This window comes from Nilaparvata lugens, chromosome 2 (genome assembly GCF_014356525.2).
Source record: "Nilaparvata lugens isolate BPH chromosome 2, ASM1435652v1, whole genome shotgun sequence".
NCBI lineage: Eukaryota > Metazoa > Arthropoda > Insecta > Hemiptera > Delphacidae > Nilaparvata > Nilaparvata lugens.
The window spans coordinates 68,861,111-68,882,350 of NC_052505.1; the positions used below are offsets into that span (position 1 = coordinate 68,861,111).

General features: G+C 32.9%; 1 long non-coding RNA gene and 2 other non-coding genes across 4 annotated transcripts; all 3 read right to left on the minus strand.

The window, feature by feature from the left end:
• Positions 1-1,927: 1,927 nt before the first annotated feature.
• Positions 1,928-16,110, minus strand: LOC111049210. 2 transcript variants are annotated; one of them, XR_002605966.2, is made up of 11 exons: positions 15,984-16,110; positions 13,887-14,097; positions 12,299-12,331; positions 10,894-10,941; positions 10,371-10,447; positions 9,159-9,199; positions 8,525-8,625; positions 7,141-7,196; positions 3,897-3,932; positions 2,516-2,576; positions 1,928-2,138 (listed from the first exon to the last, which is right to left on the minus strand). It is a non-coding gene; the product is annotated as an uncharacterized LOC111049210 (long non-coding RNA). The 2 variants fall into 2 exon arrangements; XR_005570536.1 differs by lacking the exon at positions 10,894-10,941.
• On the minus strand, positions 11,533-11,610 carry LOC120350139. Its single transcript, XR_005570653.1, has one exon. It is a non-coding gene; the product is annotated as a small nucleolar RNA R38 (small nucleolar RNA).
• LOC120350137 lies at positions 12,555-12,632 on the minus strand. The gene has a single exon (XR_005570651.1). It is a non-coding gene; the product is annotated as a small nucleolar RNA R38 (small nucleolar RNA).
• Positions 16,111-21,240: the final 5,130 nt, after the last annotated feature.

A 21,240-nucleotide genomic window follows, 5' to 3' on the forward strand; every position in this document is an offset into this window, starting at 1 on the left:
CTTTCACGCTTTGCGATGTTGCCACATCGTTTATCAACAATGTAGAAATTGAACTAATTGACAAAATATTCAATCTCAATCATGAAATTTATTATTACATCTTAAAAAATATATTTTTTTGAAAAATAAAATATTTATTATAAAATTATTTTCAGCAATAATGTACAGTTAAATTGATCAGATATACCAGTATCAGCTGTTTGGGTGGCAAGGCTGAGATCTGGCAACCCTTTTCTCCTATCTTCCTACACTGCCATTATAACCTGGACCTCACTATAGTAAACTTTAGTCTAAAAACTAGGGCTCAACTCACACGACTCAGGTCAAGAATAGACTCGACTGAAGTCGAGAGCATACTGCGTTTCCAAATGGTGACACTCAGACCAGTCAATTCTAGTCTCAGCGACGTCACCATTTGAAAACACATGCTGTCGACTACAGTTGAGTCTCTTCTTGACCTGATTCGCGTAAGTGTGAGTTGAGCTTCAAGGTGTGTACAGATATACGCGCCGCGAACATGAGCAATTCACTTTTAATCAGCTGACTATATCTGTATTTTTACAGAAACGGTAAGATATAGATATAAAAAGCTTGGCATCAGCTGATTAAAAGTGAATTGCTCATGTTCGCGGCGCGTATATCTGTAAGCACCTTAAGAGTCTTGTAAACTATACGGTTAGGCCCACACCAGTTAATCAAGACAAGATCAGACAAGTTTAGACACAATACTTCACATTATTGCTTGACGCTAACTTATTAGTCATTGGAATTAGACATGTCTTCATAAGCAACTGTGAAGTATTGTGACTGAACGTGTCTAGTCTTGTCTAATCGGTGTACGCCCAGCCTTACGCGACTGCGACTCTAGTCTCTTCTCGACGCAGCATGTGTTTTCAAACGGTGACAATCAGACCAGTCGATTCTAGTCTCCGCGACCTTACGACTGTGAGACTGAGTCGAGCCTCAACCTGAGTTGCGTAGTACAATGCAATTTTAATGAAAGTGAGTTAATGTTTCATGATAGTGATCCTTCTACAATTGATAGCTGTGATTCAGGTACATCTGATTCGTTGATGATTCTTGTTAATGCTCTATTATATTCAACTCAAGAAAGCTTCTCATTTTTTGTGTAGTTGATATTGTGATAATTATTCATATTGAATGAAAAAGATTTAGAAATTGTCTTTGAATGAAAATTCAAAGCTTCTCATGATTTAATAATAGATTTTCAATAAAATATTTTGGTCGTCATGGTCACTACTAGTACTTCTAGATGGCCATGTTAGCAAAGTAATATTTTTTCTTCATAGGCAACAAACGATATCGTATCTGCTTTGTCCAATGACAGACATCAGACAATGATAGAGAACTGATCAGGTGCTGACTATAAATAATTACTGCGCTTGTGGTATTTGTTTTATTGATAAGAGGAATTTACTGGTCCAAGGCCCTGTTGTTCAAAAGACGGTTCAATTTCAATCGTGATTAAATTTCTAGGCAAAACAAGAGGTTTTTTCGAAAAGAAGGCATTTCATCGTGTCATTTAATCGGGATTAAATGTGAACACTTCAGTGCAATCGGGTATCAGTGCTGTTCTGTCCAGTTCTCAGCAGCTTTAGTACAGTATATACCCCCATAAATGGTAACCAATAATAGTTACAAAAATGAACGCTTCGGAACACTAGACAAAATCATCACATCTCGCCTTAGTAACCAGTTTAAATTTCAAGTGAAAACGATTCCTCGTTTATTACAAGACTTTCAAATTTTCATGAATGCTGATGATGTGAACCAGCAGTACATAAAATACGGGTAAAATTCTCATTTCATCAATAAAGCAGAATGAAACCAATCTCGCTTCTCACAGAGAACAGTCCAATATAAGTTCTAAAACAGATAACAGGATGTTGTTAATGAGACAAGTGAGAAACTGATAACGTATTTATTAAAACTTCAGGAAATATTACAGCATTGAAATTTATGACCAAGAAAAACTGGAAAAAATTCAAGAATTAAATATCGATAACAAGAGAATGGTTCAAAGTCTTTGTAAAACTTGACACGGTTAAACTTTCTTAACTATTTCCAGAAATACTAACTATAATTTAATTCTTTGCAGGATTTATTCAGGAGCTTACCTAGAACAAAAATAAATATACTTTAAACTAACGTATTACTTATCAATACTAAATAAAGTGAAATGAGTTATTTCAGAATCATAATTTATCGTTCAAAGATATTCAGACATATGCTTGTCTCTTTAAAAAATCATCATTAAAATTTAAATATATTTTATGCTAAATAATTAAATTTTTAATAAAGGCAATTTGTTTGAGCAGCATTTCTGCTGTTGGACGGAGATCACAAAGAAAAGTACCTAGTGCCTATACAGCTTCAATATTGCATTGAGATCATTATTATTACGACTAGTATCATAGCCACCTCTAATACAGGGGCTATGCTAGTATACATCAATTTATTACAAAATAAGCAATCATTCATAATATTACTTTACCTTTTTAATCCAGTGACAAATTTCTTATGCTCTAATCCTTGAACAGTTCACGCAGTTCTCCCTGGAAAATAAGTATTACTGGTATTAACTATTTTCAATAATTGGAAGAGAAACGGGTTTTCCCAATTAAGTTTTCAGATTGAATTTTTAATCAACAATTTTCAGACATATGCTTGTCTCGGAAATATCATCATTTTTAATTACCTCTCCAGCTCTGATCAATATTGAAATCGAAAACTTATATAAAATAAATCAAAGATAAATAAACAAATGAGTAGAATGAAAAATCTAAGAAATAAAAAATAGCCTACAGTTTTCAGATTGAATTTTCCATCAAAAATTTTCAGACATATGCTTGTCTCAGAAAAATCATCATTTTCAAACAACTCTCCAGCTCTGATCAATAATTATATCGAGAACACATTGGAAACTTAAATACGAATGAGTAGAATGAAAAAATCATATACCAAGAAGTAATTTTATTTTGGAGGAGCATCCATCAATCATACGAATAAAATGTTCAAACACAATACTTTGATTTTAAAGCAATCTCGTATCAATTCTTCTAAGAAATCTTATATTAGAATAAACTATTGAACTATTTCAGACATAATTCAAATCACTGATAAATCATTTTGACTAGGGCGTGAAATATCATCATGAATAGTGAACCAAGAGAACACATACTTAGCTCTGTAAATAAAAATTGAATATCGGTGTATGATTGACTATCAATCCTATAAAGTATCACTCACTAAAAAATATGAAAGGTATCAATTCTTGTAAGAAATCTTATATCAGAATAAACTCTTGAACCATTTCAGACATAATTCAAATCACTGATAATCATTTTGACTAGGGCGTGAAATATCATCATGAATAGTGAACCAAGAGAACACATACTTAGCTCCGTAAATTCAAATTGAATATCGGTGTATGATTGACTATTAATCCTACAAAGTATCACTCACTAAAAAATATTATATTACAATTTCAACTCCTAAAATGATGTTCAACTGTTTCAGAAATAATTCAAATCATTTATTATCATTTTGACTAGGGCGTAAATTATCATCATGAACAGCGAACAGAGAATATTTGAATTTGATTGAGTTTTCCAATTTAATATTTGAAAAATAATATTTATCGAATATTAAGAATTCAACATGTTAACTGACTTGTCTGTGACGTGAAATAGAAGTGTATCATTTCAATAACACCGCCTTGAAATTCACAAGTTAATTTAGCATTCCATAGCAGAGACCAAATAATAAAAATGTTTGACCAATAGATACAGATTGCACATGAAACTATATATCTACTGTCAAGTAATGAAATTGATCAGAATATATGACAAAAAAACTCTTCAAATAAATCTTACCTAATAGAAAGTAACAGCCACAGTAGGAATTCTCCCCTGAAAGCAAAACCACAACAATTATTAATAAATTCTATCATAGTCAATTTGAAATCTTCAGTCATTCTATCAATAATTCAGATTGAAAGAGTAATCAAAAATATTTCAGAAACTCTAGTCTGGTAATAATTGGGAATCATCATGAATGAGTACATTGCGTCTGTACTGTGTAGCTAGGCTACTTCAAGTAGATTGTTATGAAAGTATTTTTTAATTAACCAATTGATAAGAATTAAAGACCCAGATTATACTCTATCCAAATAGGCATGAGCTCTGAAGGATTAGGCCGATCCTCCTACTACTCACACACACAAGCGCAGTCTCCTTGTGTGTTTGAGTAAAGGGACGGTCTGTCTACTGCGTAGTACATATAGTATATCAATGGCGAAGGTAGGCCGGGCGTGTGCCTGCACGTGGAGGAGAGAGGGTCGGCTTAATCTTTCAGCGCTCATGGCAGTCTGGACAGAGTATAGTAGCGCAGTTAGTCACCTAGTATAATTGCTAGATATAATAACGTAACCATCCAATACTCACGGAATTCCTTTACATTACTACTAGAAATCTGATTTTAGCCTAATACCCCGTTTATACTCTACATATTCGGCCAGCTATTTGTTCAGTCAATTGGTTGTTATGAACGTGTTTATAACGTGGAGTGCGGCCCGCACTAGCTTTCAATGCTGCCAACATTTGACTTCTTGAACCCTCTTTTTCAATGTGCATCATTCCTGGTGAGAGCAGTTCACCTTCAGTGAGATTCAGCATTCCTTTAGGAAAACACAACATCTTACCATTCAAGCAATGCTGACAGTTCAAAGTGAATCTCAGGAATGGTCTCACAACTTGTTCAAGTATCTATTTAATAACGTGAATATTGATTGATATGGCATATTATTCATAGAAAAATTCAACTGAAAGCAATAATAATGAAAATGTTTAAATCACCAATGAATATTGATATCGATGATAAAGCATCCAACGATCCACCTTGCAACATCAATGTTTTGTCCAATCACGTTATACAGGGTGATTCATTTATGGTAAAATAATTCAATAGGTGATAGTAGAGGTAAAAATAAGAAAAAAAGTTAATATAAACATATATCCATAAACGCTTCATTAGCGAGCTATACAGGGTGAAAGATTTCGTCCGGAATTCAGTTCCTCTGGTGAAATACACCGATGCTGAATTGTTTGGCGACTAGTTTTTGAGAAACTTATGCTGGATTCATATGGAAAAATATCTGAAAAATTGAATAAAACTAGTCTGGAAGCTGTAGTGTGAGTAGTTTTTGAGAAAAAAGTTGAAATATGCAAAAAATCTAAGTAGAAAAACACAGACTTCTACGTTTGATGCCCAATAACTTCCTTTAATGACCAGTAAACAGATAATTCCTCGCAATAAAAATAGTAGAGAATTTAATTCTGAAAAGAATTATGTAAGCTGTGTAAACTAAATTCCAATAAAAGTTGGATAAAATGTATTCTTATGTAGTACATTACACCACAAAAATTTGCTGTTTTATGAGGAGAGAACTAATAACTCATAGGTTGTAGCTGATTGCAAATAAAACATGGATAATAGCTGTTCCAAAACAGCTGAATTATTATGTTTTAAATAAGAAAATATTTAAAAGAAATTATCAGCTGGAAATTATTTTCAGAAATATTTTAGCTCACTGTTGAACAAAAGAAAAAAACAAACTGTAAGTTAGGCCTACTGTAACCGCGATGTGTTTTTTGTTTAATCTATTAACCAGTTATTTGTAACCATTCCACTTTGCTTTTGTGTTAAGTGTTAACTTTTTAAAAAATGGCAGGTAATTTTAGACATTATAAATATTCCGAATTAGCTGGCATGCATTTAATGTATGGAATGGGACACTACTGTAATAGTACTGAAGCAAGACGTTTGTATCAAGAGAACTTTCCTAACCGAGTATGTCCAAGTTCAAGGTTTTTTGAACCTATTCATCAACGTCTGTCTGAAACAGATTCTTTGATATCCAAAGAGCATATTTATGCAGGCAGACCCCGATCTACACTATGACTGTTGAGTTAGAAGAACAAGTTCTTAATGAAATTTATGAACATCCAGAGAAGAGCACAAGAGAATTGTCAGTGCAGTTAAATGTCAATCAATCTATCATTTGGAGGATACTAAAATAGCAACAATTACATCCATACCACCTCCAGAAAGTTCATACTCTATTGCCACGAGACTGTATTCCCTGTGCTGGTATTTGCCGATGGTTTTTAGTAAAACTTGTTTACCCAAACTTTTTAACAACCGTTTTATTTAACGACGAGGCACACTTTACAAGAACAGCTATCGTTAACGTCCACAACCAACATATTTGGGCAGCTGAGAATCCTCATGCCATTAATCCTAATCTTCCACAACATCAGTTTTCAGTAAACATTTGGGCAGGAATCGTAGGAGATCATCTACTTCTGTTCGAGCTTCCTCCCAGGCTCAATGGCATGATCTACTAGTCTTTTGGTATAAGTAAATGTTATTTAGATATGCTACTTTCATATAAAAAAAAACTTTTCGTAAAAACCGAATATTTTATTTGCAATCAGCTACAACTTATGAGTTATTAGTTCTCTCATCATAAAACAGCAAATTTTTGTGGTGTAATGTACTACATAAGAATACATTTTATCCAACTTTTATTTAAATTTAGTTCACACAGCTTACATCATTCTTTTCAGAATTAAATTCTCTACAATTTTTATTGCAAGGGATTATTTTTTTACTGGTCATTAAAGAAAGTTATTTGGCATCAAACGTAGAAGTCTGTGTTTTTCTACTTAGATTTTCATGAGTAACCTGCATGCGTGCCGCAAATCGAGCTGAGATCTCGTTCATAGAGCCGTAGATTTCGTGTGAGGAATTGAGTAAGGCCGCACCCGCAGAGTATAAACGGGGCCTATGTAGGTCATGTAATTTGTCAACAAAATGCAGCATACAAATCGAAGAAGATCTCGTCACCAAGATCATTTCCCCTTTCTCAAAGGCATGTGCTCATTGAGAGGAGCGCCTCCAATAGAATCTAATATCATTGTTTTTCGCTTTACGGAGAATGAATAGTTTCTATTAATTTATAGTACTAAAATTAATTATTTTAAATTCTCAATATTTTTCCAGATCAATTGATTTCTCAAACAACAAATGAGCTTCATAAGATTAGTTCAAATTTACCTCCTCTAGTAGCACGCTCAAATCCGTAGTCGACAATTTCCCGTTTCCGTTTCCATCTGCAAATTACAAATTATTGTCAAGACTGAAATAATTCGGGAGCGGAATCAATTCCATCAGACTGACCAGTATCAGATCAAGTTATCATTCAATAGTATTCAGACATATGCTTGTCTCGTGAAATCATCATATTATTTTCAGGTGTGAATATGAAAATTTATATAAAACACAAAAATATAAACTCATAATTAAAAAAAAAATATTTACGAATAAAATTTCATTTAATCATTGACAATACAATATTATTAAAAAATTCGGGATAAACAGGCATTCACCCAGAACTCTTTCTAGACCAATTCCAAATAATATAAGCAGTCTAAAGATTATTTCAAATTAAAATATTGTAACTGATGGCAGCTTCAAAGTACAAACGTTCTATAATACAAGCAACTAGTTATCGATTAAGTCCATCTGTCTCAGAAAATCAATTTGAATCATAATAATCATATTGACTAAGGCGGTTATTGTCATCATCACAAACAGTGAACTAAATAGTTTGCAATTTATTGGAGATTTTTAAATTATACTGTATATTCAATTGTTACGACTGTGTTTCAGTTTAAGGTGCGTACAGATATACGCGCCGCAAACGAGCAATTCACAGTTAATCAGCTGACTATATCTGTATTTTTACAGAAACGGTAAGATAAAGATATAAAAAGCTTGACATCAGCTGATTAAAAGTGAATTGCTCATGTTCGCGGCGCGTAAATCTGTACGCACCTTTAGTCTCGAAAAAGCCATCTATGATCCACGAGTCTACATATTATTGCATTTACGAGCTGGGCCTTTTGCATGAGAAATTACTAGCTATTATTCTAATTTTTCCTATTTCAATGAGCAGTTGACTACTGATATTATTTGTTTGTATTTCAGCATGCAAAAAATAGACCCAACAAGTTAATGGATTGACCATATTATATTATACATTATCATAAACTATCAAAGTTCAAGAATAAAGTAAAATCTTCGAGAACAGAAACGGGCCTGGTTGCATAAGCCTGTTAAATTTAAATGGAAATTAAATGTGACTAAAACAATTTTTTAAAAAAAAGCCTTCACCGATTAATTATCGTGGCATTTAATCCCCATTAAAATTCAACAGGCCTTTGTATGTGCAAGAGTCTATTTTAGAAGATAATTGAATTTTTTTTACATACATGCTGTTAAATCAAAACTGATAATAGGCCTACTACATAATCGTACTTTGCTTACTGCGTTAAACATATTAAAAAAATTGAAGATTTAAAAAGTGGTTTGAAAAGATTTTAGGTGGGTAAAATAATTGTATATGAAACAATACTGGTATGGAATAATATGTACTTACTAAAAGAGTAAGAATTGAGTCTGAGAGCCTCTACTACGACACGACGAATGTCACTACCACCAGCTCCATTCTTCCCAGTTTGTAGTGATAAATTCACAATTCTATAAAAAAAACAATGCTTGATTAATCTTAACACTTCGACTCAAAACCATCTAATAAAAACACAAGATACGTCAGAATCCTTTTGATAATCAACATTAATAACTTCAGCCTTGAAAGGCCTGTCAATATTTTCATCATTTTAAAAGTAATGTACGAAAATTGTATAGAGAACCAATCAGAGAAAGCCTTTTTGATACGACGGCTTCTCTGATTGGTTCTCGTAGAATTAATCACGGTTAAAATTTAACTGGCTTTTGTGCAACCGACACAAAAAGTTCAATTATAAATGAGTTCTTCAACAGCAGATCGAGATTTCATAGTCAGAAAATTTCAGTTTATCACATCATAATTCCTTTATAAAAAAGCATTTAAGAATTCAATGTTTTCAGCGGAACTTGATTTTGGACAGTCGCAAAAAGTTAATGTCAAATTAATAACTCACCTATCAATTTTTAAGAATTCAATGTTTTCAGCGAAACTTGATTTTGGACAAATATAGTCGCGAAAAGTAATGTCAAATTAATAAACTCACCTATCAATTTTTAACGAGAGATGAAAGATACTAAGATAAACCTGGAACAAAAAGAAAACCAATCACGTAAGAAAAAAACACGGAAGCATGAACATGAATTCAAAAATATTAAACCAATCTATCAGAATCCTTTTGTAAAAATCATCATAATTTTCAGCCAAAACATTTGGCCTGTCGAATGTTTTCATCACATTATGCCAGATAAAAAGATTGAATAGAATCTTCAGTAACAAGCAAATAATGTAAGCAATAAAAAAACCATCTAGGAATTTTTTCAAATCCATTCCAAGTAATTCAGGGAGCACATTAAAAATGACAATCTTTACAAAAAAAGCTTTGAAATGTCTTCAGAATCCTTTTGTAAATCAACACGAAAACTTTCAGCCAACAACATAGGCCTGTCGATTTAGTTATCATCATTGACATTAATCAAGTTCAAGGAATATTGACAATTATCAGTTATAATTATTAACAAATGGATATCATACTCAGTAAAATAAAGTCAAAAGTAATCTTGAGCTCAATTCACACAGAACTGGCTTATTGCACGTACGTGAACTTTTGTCACTTTCACATAAACATATGGTGCATATGAGCCTTAGGCCATTATTTTTTATCCTATTTTCTGCATTGAACTGTATGTTCACTTTATGAAAGAATGAAGAAAGTCCGCACCATACCCCACTTGTGTGAATTGGACCTACGTCTCCTTAATTTGGGAAATAAATCAATAATATTTTCATCTAAAGAATAAAATTATAGTACCCTTTTAAATTAATAAAATAATAGAACAAGAATACAAATTTTTACGTTACAATTTGTGTTGTTTTATTATTTTTAAAGTGTACTATAATTTTTTTTTATAAATACAAGAAAGTAGTCCTGAATTTATACACTTAAAAAAATATTTTATCCAATAGATCTATACGAAATCATTACCTGACCATCAACCTCAATCTTCCAACATTAAAAGATAATTCTCTCAGTATGAGTTTAATATTATGTCATCAGAATCCTTTTGTGAATCTACACAATATTTTTCAGCCAACAACATTGGCCTGTCGATATAGTTTTCATCATCAACATAAAAAGCAACCTACTGCAAAAATAATGAGCCGTCAAGACTTTTCTCATAATTTCAGTATTTAGAGTAGGCTATTCTTCCAATATAAAACAAGATATTCAACAAGCAAGAGTGTAAATATACAATACCTGGAATTAGTGGTTCGACATTTCCGATAAAAAATATCCGCCGCCACTAACTGACATCATTGCTGGACTAGCACTCACTGTAAAGACAAAAAACAACGAAAATTATTGTCAATTTAATGTTCATCACATAAAAGATCATTAGAATCGTAACGTTATCAGAAAAATGACCAATCAACATGGATTCTCAGCCTGGGGCGGTAATAATAATCATCATAGATATATTGTACTTGAAATATTAGTCGAAACATCATTTCAAAACAAGCAATGAAAATCGCAACTAATATGCATATTTGAACTTATAATTCATCGTAACCACACTAAATTAACCAATTAATTGTTTGAGAATCAATAAACGCTCAATTCTAATCTCAAAAGCAGATTCAAGACTCTTATCAATGAACTGTGATTGACATATGAAATATAAAAATAATGGGCTGAAAATATTATGACTTGCAACGACATATAAATGATCTAGTCAAGCTTGTTTTTTTATATCAAGATTCTGTAAGATTGAATACAGTACCTGAGAATAATATCAAGATCAGCCTACTCCTTGAACCAGCCATTCGACCTATAAAATAATAAACGATTAGTGGATTTATTATCTAAGAACAATAAGTATTGTGATATCAAGTACACAAGATAACGACAAATGATATAGGCTCGCACACAAGATTTTTCATCAGAATATCAACCAATCAACACAGGTATGTTATTCAGCCTGGGGCGGTAATAGAATTCATCATTTGAAAATTGGCGATAGGATTTCTAATTTCACAAACTGATCCATTGACAACTAATTTTATATCATATCAATTTCTAAAACAGTTCCGAAGATTGGAAAAATATCAGTAGGTATCACTACAGCCTCATTTCCAGTGCTACAGATTTGAAGTGCAAAATAACAAGGTGTCAAGCGCAGGTATCTTATACAGAATTTGTGAAAATGTTGGTAGTAATTTTTCAATTCAATAGAATCCCCAATGAAACCTAGTGAGTCAAATTAAGCTTGTAAGAGAAATATTGAGCTGTTTCCATAATTTTCACCAAGCAACCCTGTATATGGAATCTTTCAAAGATATGTTGCACGGTGTGGCATGTGGCTTGTAATGTGCAGCGGAATTTACTTCAATGTTGATGCTTGGGGAAAGCAAAAATTCTGCTACTCTTCAGTTGAATAAGTATCATCATTCATTGAGTAAGACAGGGATAACTGAATGCAATAATCATCATCAAGTAGCAATTTGATTATTAAAAAATCAACATTGAAGATCCACGAACACAGACGTGAGGAAGTAAATTACTTCAACACATTTTATGCCAAACTAATCAAGAGTTTAGTTATCTCACTACCAATCACATCAATAAGTTTCATCACAACTAAAATAAAAATAATAATCATCAGTGGCACAAACTATTTAAATTCGTGTTATAAAAAAAAGTTTTGTAAATAAACGAGAGATGAAATTACTATCAGATTTAAATAAAAATAGTCGCACAATTGCATGCATTAGTGAAAAAATACTGAACATATCAACAAATCAATTTATAATTTTAAAAATAATAAAACTGCCAGTCAGAATAAAATAGTTATGCATCAGAAGTCAGAGACTCTAGCCTAGCATATTGTCATCATTCTGACAGAAGAATGGAAGATCAAAGTATGCTTCCATGAAAATAGACCAAATACATCGATGCGAAATCAATCTATTGATGTGTCTGTCTGATATTAAGCTAGAATCATTCTAAGGAAATAATTATGTCATCAGAATCCTTTTGTTAATCAACATGTTATTCTTCAGCCAACACATAGGCCTGTCGATAGTTTTCATCATCAACATAATAAGCAATTTCCACGAAAATTACATACAGTACTTCACTCTCAGTTGTAAGAAAAGAGGAACATGATTGGATAAACATAGGCCTACCTGATCATTTAATTCTCCACTGCCAGTCCAAAACTACAAATAAAGAAAAACTAAATTAATTAGTTGCTTATGGAAAATGTATTCGTGAAATATATTATTCAAATAGCGATCAGAAAGTTGACCAATCAGCACTGATTTTCAGCCTGGGGCGGTATGAACAATCATCATGGAAAACTATGCTCAAGAGCATGCTGACGAAAAATCTAACAACTTCTAGAACCCACACTGAATACTCAAACTGTAAAATCCAATCTTGCTACTGATCAGAATAAAATATCTCATCATTATTTGAATATGACAGGGATAACTGAAAATACAAATCATCATACAGTAGCAAAATTGGCATATAATATTCTAATCGGTTCCTGAAAAAAATAATAACTGATTTGAGTTCGCAAAGTTGTCAGAAAAATACATTTGTCCCTATATCGATTGAATTCTTAGATACTTAAATACATGAGAGCAAGTCTGACAACATAATTTATGAGGAAATTCATTTGGGATGAATTGATGATTATCAAGTTACGGTTAAATTATTCAATAGTAAACAAGTTTTATCAAACTATTGCCAGTCAGATCAAAACAAGTATACATCAGGAGTCAGAGACTCTAGCCTGGTAAGATGTCATCATTATGGCAAATCACTAGTTGATACACAGACGACTGTAATCTAAGGTAACGTGAATCATAAAAAACGTTACTAACACATTATTCATGTACAAGCCATCAGAATACCTAGTTTATCATCAGAGATCAGAGACTCTAGTCTGGGATAATTTCATCATTTTGGCAAGTATATCATTATTGAGCTTAATATTACATTAGGGTTTCAATGGATATTTTAAAACAGTTCATTGGTTGTTAAGTAATCAATTAAAAAAACGTGTTATTGCAATTAAGTTAAACTAAATTAAGTTAGGCTACTACAAATTATTAATTTGCAGTAAGGATTCATGATGTCTGTATGTGATTGATGGATATTGACGAATAAATTTCATATAATCAACATTTCAAATATAAATACTCATTAATTTATACTATTCAACTTCCAAAGTGGAGTATCACGTATAAGGTAGGGAATACGATGAATTCCAAGTCGGTAGTTACATCTAAGTATAGATCTAGCACCAGTTGTAGCAAATCAATTCAAAGTAGTTCTGGATTTATAGAGCTCATATAATGGATTTTAGATGAAATCATAGAGATTCATACGAACGAGACTCTTCTTAATATAATCATAGCTCTAGTTGTTTCAACGATAAAGCAGAAAAACAAGTTTTGTAAATTGGAAATGCTACCGGAAATGTTTGCAACCAAGCAGTAAATTACTCGACAAAATGTGTATTTTGCATCCACATTTCAAGGCAGTAACAGAGACAAATAGTAATAAACTAGATCTCTTAAACGGTAGGTATCTTTACTCTATGGTAGTAATGGCTCCTGCATGAATAGTATTGTACTTCTAATAAAATTTATAACAAGGGCAACTCACAAAGATATTTCGCATTTAAACATCAAATTCAAAGTATTTCTAAATCTTACCTGAAACCTAATTATTCATCTAATCTAAAAAGAGGAATTTACTAACCTTAAGATCGATTATAAAGACATCATGTGACTGCATTGGAAGAGCTATGCGTTGAATGGTCCTCTTTTTGAAACTCTATACAAGTGGAGAATTGAATAGTGGGTCTCTGTTTGTAGGCCACCCGAGCATCCAATGTGACCAACATTATAACTGCGTCAATCAGTTACAGTCTCGTTGTGTTCGATAATGATGTCTCTCACCTTGATGCTACCTGATATAATGAAAAAATATTTCCAATAATAGTTTTTTCCACAAAAATTAAAATTTGAAATAATATAATAGAAGTGAATATAGAGCAGTAGGCCTGTTTTATTCTAAATAATTTGAAATATAAACTTGGAATTACATTTGAAAATGAAACAAATCTGTTTAGTGCGAATCAAAGCTCATATATTGGATTTTTAGTTGAAATCATAGGAGTTCATACGAACGAGACTCTACTTTGTATAATCATAGCTCATTGATTGCACCAGCACAGAAAAAAAATTATCAACTAGGCCTATATATATTTTTACAATTTCCTGGATTTTCTTCTGAATTTCCCAGTTTTATACTGGCAAATTAAAGATATTTACTTTTACATTTTTTAAATTGTAATATTCAGGTTATCAATTCAAGATTCATTTATTGTCAGAACACTTTAACAAAAATGCAAGACAAAGTCAACAATTGAATAAAAAATTCTAAAATATAACAATAAACATTAATAGTCATCACAGTCACATCGTAATATATATAGTTAAAAGGTATATAGTTATATATATTAAGACATAATAATATAGTTAAAACTATATAGCCTTAGTTAAAAGGGGTCTTGTAAAATGATTATGAATATTACTATTTATGGGTAAGATGGAAAGATTTTTTCTGGTATACATCAGTAACAGGCCTATAATTCTCACGTACATCCACTCACACACTAGTATACAGCCTACTCACGTAGATTAGCCACAAAGAAAGGAATAGGCCTACTTCTATATAAATAGGCTATGCAAAAATATAATAAAGAGCCTTTAAACCATGTAATTTCAACTCTTAGCTGGTCACAATTAACGCAACCGGCAAGTGTAAGCGTTCAGTGTGAATGTTCCTATTGTTCATTCCCAGATTTTGTTTCTGCGCGCCTGGTCATAAATGATCACTCTTGCACTAGCTAATATATGCATGAAATGTAACAATACCCTAAGCCTGCAGACTGACAAAGCAAGCAATTTTGAAAAAAGTATAAAAAGGCCTTGGGTACAAGTTAGTAAATAATATAATACACGCTTAATATATTAGAGCTTCAACCGAGCAAAATCGATTGACAATCGAAGGAGTTATGATACAATGTCGTACATTATCAGGAAGTTAACAAAATAATATCACACAGCTAGGTAACAAAATGTAGTATGGCGCTTTGTCAACATAAAATATTTTTTTTTAACTGCTAAACTAACCTATCTCGTGGCTATGACAAAAATGGTCTACAAGTCAAAATTACTAGATCCCGTATAAAACCAACTGCCTTGATTAGATCAATTTGATATTTTCATCATAAGAACACCCAAACCCAATCACTCATTCAAATTTTAAATTAGGAGTTAATGTGTATCATACTCAAAAAATTGTTTGAAGAACACATTTACTGATTTGGGAGCATAGTTATACATATTTTGAAAGGCTAATTATTGAGAGGCAATAATCAAATAAATAAAATAAGATTTCAAATTCTTTAAGCTATTTAATTTACCGTTTTTTAGGAGGGAAATTCATTTCCAGATTCAGCTATGATGAACTTGTTCCAAGAGAAACTCTATTTAATTTTCATAAGTATTTGCTTACTGCGGCTCAACAGCAATGGTCTAAAAAACTCAATATTAATCTAAATTAAAATATTTGGAAATGGTAAATTAAATTCTTTGTAATCTAAATAACTAGACGGAATAAGAACCCGCCTACAAAGTGTGGCTTGGCCATGACCACGTTTTCATTTCTATATCGGTTTAACAGTAATATAATGAACTCCAATAAAAAATTTAATTCATAAACCACTTCTAAGATAAGATAATAGTTTATCACAACATTAATTTTTAAAACTTGAAATGAAAAACTTACCTTCAATTGAAAAACAAAGTAGAAAGCAGATAAGAAATTTGCAGACATGTTTACTCGTCCACGTCTAGAACCAAAAGAAAGATGAAGATGGGCTGATGGCAAAGATACATGCAATGCAGTAGAAGCAATGGCTGGGACAAGAGTGTATTTCCTGTTTGTACAGGAAGCATGGCCAACTAAAGTTGAGGTAGGCCTAATTTTAAATTGAGCCGTACCCAACCAAACATCATGATAGACTTATATATTGTAAATATAGATTAAAAATTATTCCACTTCATATATTATTTGTTCGCCTATTATCCTAGCTTTTTCAAAATATTCTAGCTCTGGACACGACCACGATTCATAAGTGAATTATAAATTCCTCGTCATGGAGTTTGTACTTTTTTCAATATTTTTGAAACCATACTCACATACAGAGCTGCAGGTGTACATTTTTCAAAACAAAGAAAATACTTAATAACTGGCAAAACGGTTCCAGATTATTCTTGCAGAACTTTTAACAACTCCATGATTATTAACATTATACATTTGAAAAAAATGGTGGAATTTCGAATGTGAATTGATAATCCCCTTAAAATAGTGAAGAAAATAATAAAGAATAATCATCCAAACGAGGATTAAAATTTAACAGACTTTTGTGAGACCAGGAACTAGTATTATATTTTAGTTGTATTTACATAAAAATGTATGATTTCAGGTTTGGCAGTTGAGGCATTTGTCATTTCTTGTTTTGTACTTCATCTCTTAGGCTCAACTCGACTTTAGAGACTTAAAGGGCCCTACACACCTACGGATTTGACTCGCGGATTTGGCCTGTTTTGGCCTGTGTCCTTGAACGACTCGGAGCAAAATCACTACACACTATATAGAAAGAAAATACAAATTAAGCACAATTACTTTGAATTGGCGTTGAAAGATCTGATAATGAAACTGCACCTTACAGAGAGAGAGAGAGAGAGAGAGAGAGTGAGAGAGAGAGAGAGAGAGAGAGAGAGGAGAGAGAGAGAGAGAGAGAGAGAGAGAGAGAGTGAGAGAGAGAGAGAGAGAGAGAGAGAGAGAGAGAGAGAGAGAGAGAGAGAGAGAGAGAGAGATAGAGAGAGAGAGTGAGAGAGAGAGAGAGAGAGAGAGAGAGAGAGAGAGAGAGAGAGAGAGAGAGAGAGAGAGAGAGAGAGAGAGAGTGTGTGAGAGAGAGATAACATAACAATAAGGAGGAAATGGAAGTGAAAATGGTCAGAGTTGAATTCATATTCATATAGTGAGGTTCACGTTATAATGGCAGTGGATGAAGATAAAAGAATAGCGATGCCGATTCTCTGTATTAATTAATTATATTTCTACACTCTCAAAAACATAATTGGCATCGTTGTGGACCTAGAAAAGGATATTACCACCGACTTTGTCAAATGATAGACAAGGATAGCAAAACCAAAGTTGATCAAATACTGTCATTATAACGTGGACCTCACTATAGTTGATTTTTGATCTTCTGATTTCATGATTTCATATTTGGATTCATCTTTTCAAAGTTTAAAATTTAAAAAAAGTTTTAAAAATGTTCATGTTTAGACCTAAACTTTCAAGTGTTCAAACACTTCTAAAAACATTTCCCTTTGTGAGCAAAAAATTATTATCTTATTAACCTAGTACATTTTTACTATGATAATAGAAAGCTATATTAAAAACAGCCATAACTCCCTTGTTTTCGGGTATTTCCGAAAATGGGACTTACGTTTGGAAGAATTTGAGGTCGCTGAATTAAAATCTGAAATCAAAATTCCTCTATCTCAATTATTGGAAGATTTAGATTTTGCCGGAGAGGAAAGCCTTGAAAAGTACGGCAGGCCGGGCTCGCGATGCTTACTACTATATATGATTTACTTTTGGTAGAGAGTTAGTGGGAAGAATACTTCGAATATTCTTTCCAAAGAGTGGACATTGATATGTCCAAAGCTCCGCCAATTTATGTAGATGCATAACAATATTATCTATTTTATCTATAGTTATTACAAATTGTTTTTTTTTCATATTATATACAGCTCACTAATCATTTTCTTAATTTATATTTTGTAAATTCATCCATAATTTTGCTGTATTGTAAGTTATTGTATATAAGTGTATAAGCCAGTAAATATTGTAATCTACATAAATAAAGTACTCAATCAATCAATCAATCTCTACACACACACACACACAAACACACACACACACACTCTCTCTCTCTCTCTCTCTCTCTCTCTCTCTCTCTCTCTCTCTCTCTCTCTCTCTCTCTCTCTCTCTCTGACGGATGTGAATTCAGTAGGCTTTTTAAGGACCGCTGAAGTGCAGTTTCATTATCAGATCTTTCAACGTCAATTAAAAGTAATTGTGCTTCATCTTCATTTGTATTTTCTTTTTATAATATATGATTTACTTTTATTCTTCATCACTTCTCCCTGTCCCCTTATTTTTCTCTATTCTCTCTTCCTCCTGGATAGAGCTTTCTGCTATCTTATAATTATGACAATTAATCTGAATCCGAATCTGAAATCAAATTTTGCTATCTCGATTTTTAGGCGATTTAGATTTTTGGTAACTACACGCGCCCGGCCGGGAGAGCCTACACACTCACGGATTTCGCCCGAGCCGAGCCGAGCCGAGCCGCGCCAGTAGCCCTAGACGGATTTGGCTCGGCTCGGCTCGCAATAAAATCGCCTACACACTCACGGATTTCTCCCGAGCCGAGCCAAGACAGGCCAAATCCGCGAGCCAAATCCGTAGGTGTGTAGGGCCCTGTAGGCTCAACTCACACTTACGCGACTCAGGTCGCGAAGAGACTCGACTCTAGTCGAGAGCATGTGTTTCCAAAAATGTTGCCTTGACACTCAGACCAGTCGATTCTAGTCTCCACGACTGTCACCATCTGAAAACACAAATGCTCTCGACTAGAGTGGAGTCTCTTCGCGACCTGAGTCGCGTAAGTGTGAGTTGAGCCTTAGGTTTGTGTTGAGTTTGTGTATACACACATGCTCGCATACATGTTGTCATGCTGTCATCAGTGAGCGGCTTCAGACAAAAAAAAAACTGTTCGACAGCAGCTTCTAACATAAAATAAAAATCAATAACAATAAATAAACCACTGGAAAATAACAAATTATGATAATACAAGAATAATTAAACCACAAAAAATAAAGCAGCAATGGAAAAATAAACAAATAAAAATCGAAAATACAAAAACCTCATCTGAAAATAATTTGTTCCTTATGATGTCACAACAATGTATGATATGTGTGTACACACATCACATGCATAAAACCCTTCTGTTGAGCTGAGGATGATGTCTAAAATGGTTGTTTTTGCACTAACTGATTATTGGCAAAAATTCAGAATTTTCCTCGTTGATCGAGAATTTGGCTAATTCTCATCCACAGCTGATTTTCAGCCAAATGAAAGACAATCAGTTAGGGCCAAGCCACATAAAGAATTTTCTCAGGCGTTTTTGCACTGGCAGGTTTTTGAAGTCAGCAGAACAGGAAGCTCTCCAATCGACTGATTATCAGCATGATTGAACCACATGTACAGACTGAGGATTCTAAATTTGTAAATATGCCTTGAACCTGGATCTGATTGGTTCCTCAATTTATTTATTCAGATAATCATTGAATTATACAACTTATTTGCTTCAATTATTGGCATATATAATTTGTTTTACTAATATTTACTGTTAGGCTGTTATGGTCGAACCAGTTTTCTATTTTCGAGAGGTCCATAGTGACATTTTCATATACATCCTCTCAATCCTTGGCAAGAGAATCAACAACTGTGTCATCTGAAAAAAGAAATATTTTGCTTGTTGTGTTGAGCTTTGGAATTTTATTGATGTGTTTAAGGAACAATATTGGATCCAGGGTGATTCCCTGAATCACTCCATAGTCAACACTGTCTCATCTCACCACATTTACCATCAATCTGAAAAAAACTGAAGGCGTTCACAAAAGTAACTTCTGAACCACTGCAAAGCTGTATTTTTTTATTCCAACAATAGCTTCTAGCTTTGAGCTTGCCACAATTTATAGAGTAAAGAGCCTTGGTCAGGTCCAGGAACGTCATTAAAAATTTATTTTCCAATTTAAGTGACTGAATTATATTTTTGGTTACTACAAATACGGCATTATTGGTATTTTTTTTATTTTTGAAAATCATATTACTTGATTCTTGCAAGTATATCAAATATTCTGTTATCTGTAATTTATCACATCTTTCAATAATCTTAAACAAAGTTGTTAAAAGAGAGATGGGTCTGTAATTTGAAAATTGACTTTGAGGTCCTGATTTGTATAGGGATATTTTTTTCAATTTTTAAGTTTTCTCGAAACTGTCCTGTACAAATGATTAAATTTATGGAATGATGGATAGGATTTATTAGTGATTAAAGATTTTCTTTGTTTAATTTAGTGGGTATGGATCGTACCCCGGATTACTCCTACTTTCCTACGTTCATCTTTTGTGACATCCCTTATTTTGTGAATGGAATATGAATTTAAAAATTAAAAATACCAACGATGCCCTAATTGAAGTAACCAAATCATATTAATTGATTACAAATATTTATTCTGTCAAATTATATACAGCTCACTAATCATTTTCTTAATTTATATTTTGTAAATTCATCCATAATTTTGCTGTATTGTAAGTTATTGTATATAAGTGTATAAGCCAGTAAATATTGTAATCTACATAAATAAAGTACTCAATCAATCAATCAATCTCTACACACACACACACACACACAACACACACACACACACACACACACACTCTCTCTCTCTCTCTCTCTCTCTCTCTCTCTCTCTCTCTCTCTCTCTCTCTCTCTCTCTCTCTCTCTCTCTCTCTCTCTCTCTCTCTCTGACGGATGTGAATTCAGTAGGCTTTTTAAGGACCGCTGAAGTGCAGTTTCATTATCAGATCTTTCAACGTCAATTAAAAGTAATTGTGCTTCATCTTCATTTGTATTTTCTTTTTATAATATATGATTTACTTTTATTCTTCATCACTTCTCCCTGTCCCCTTATTTTTCTCTATTCTCTCTTCCTCCTGGATAGAGCTTTCTGCTATCTTATAATTATGACAATTAATCTGAATCCGAATCTGAAATCAAAATTTTGCTATCTCGATTTTTAGGCGATTTAGATTTTTGGTAACTACACGCGCCCGGCCGGGAGAGCCTACACACTCACGGATTTCGCCCGAGCCGAGCCGAGCCGAGCCGCGCCAGTAG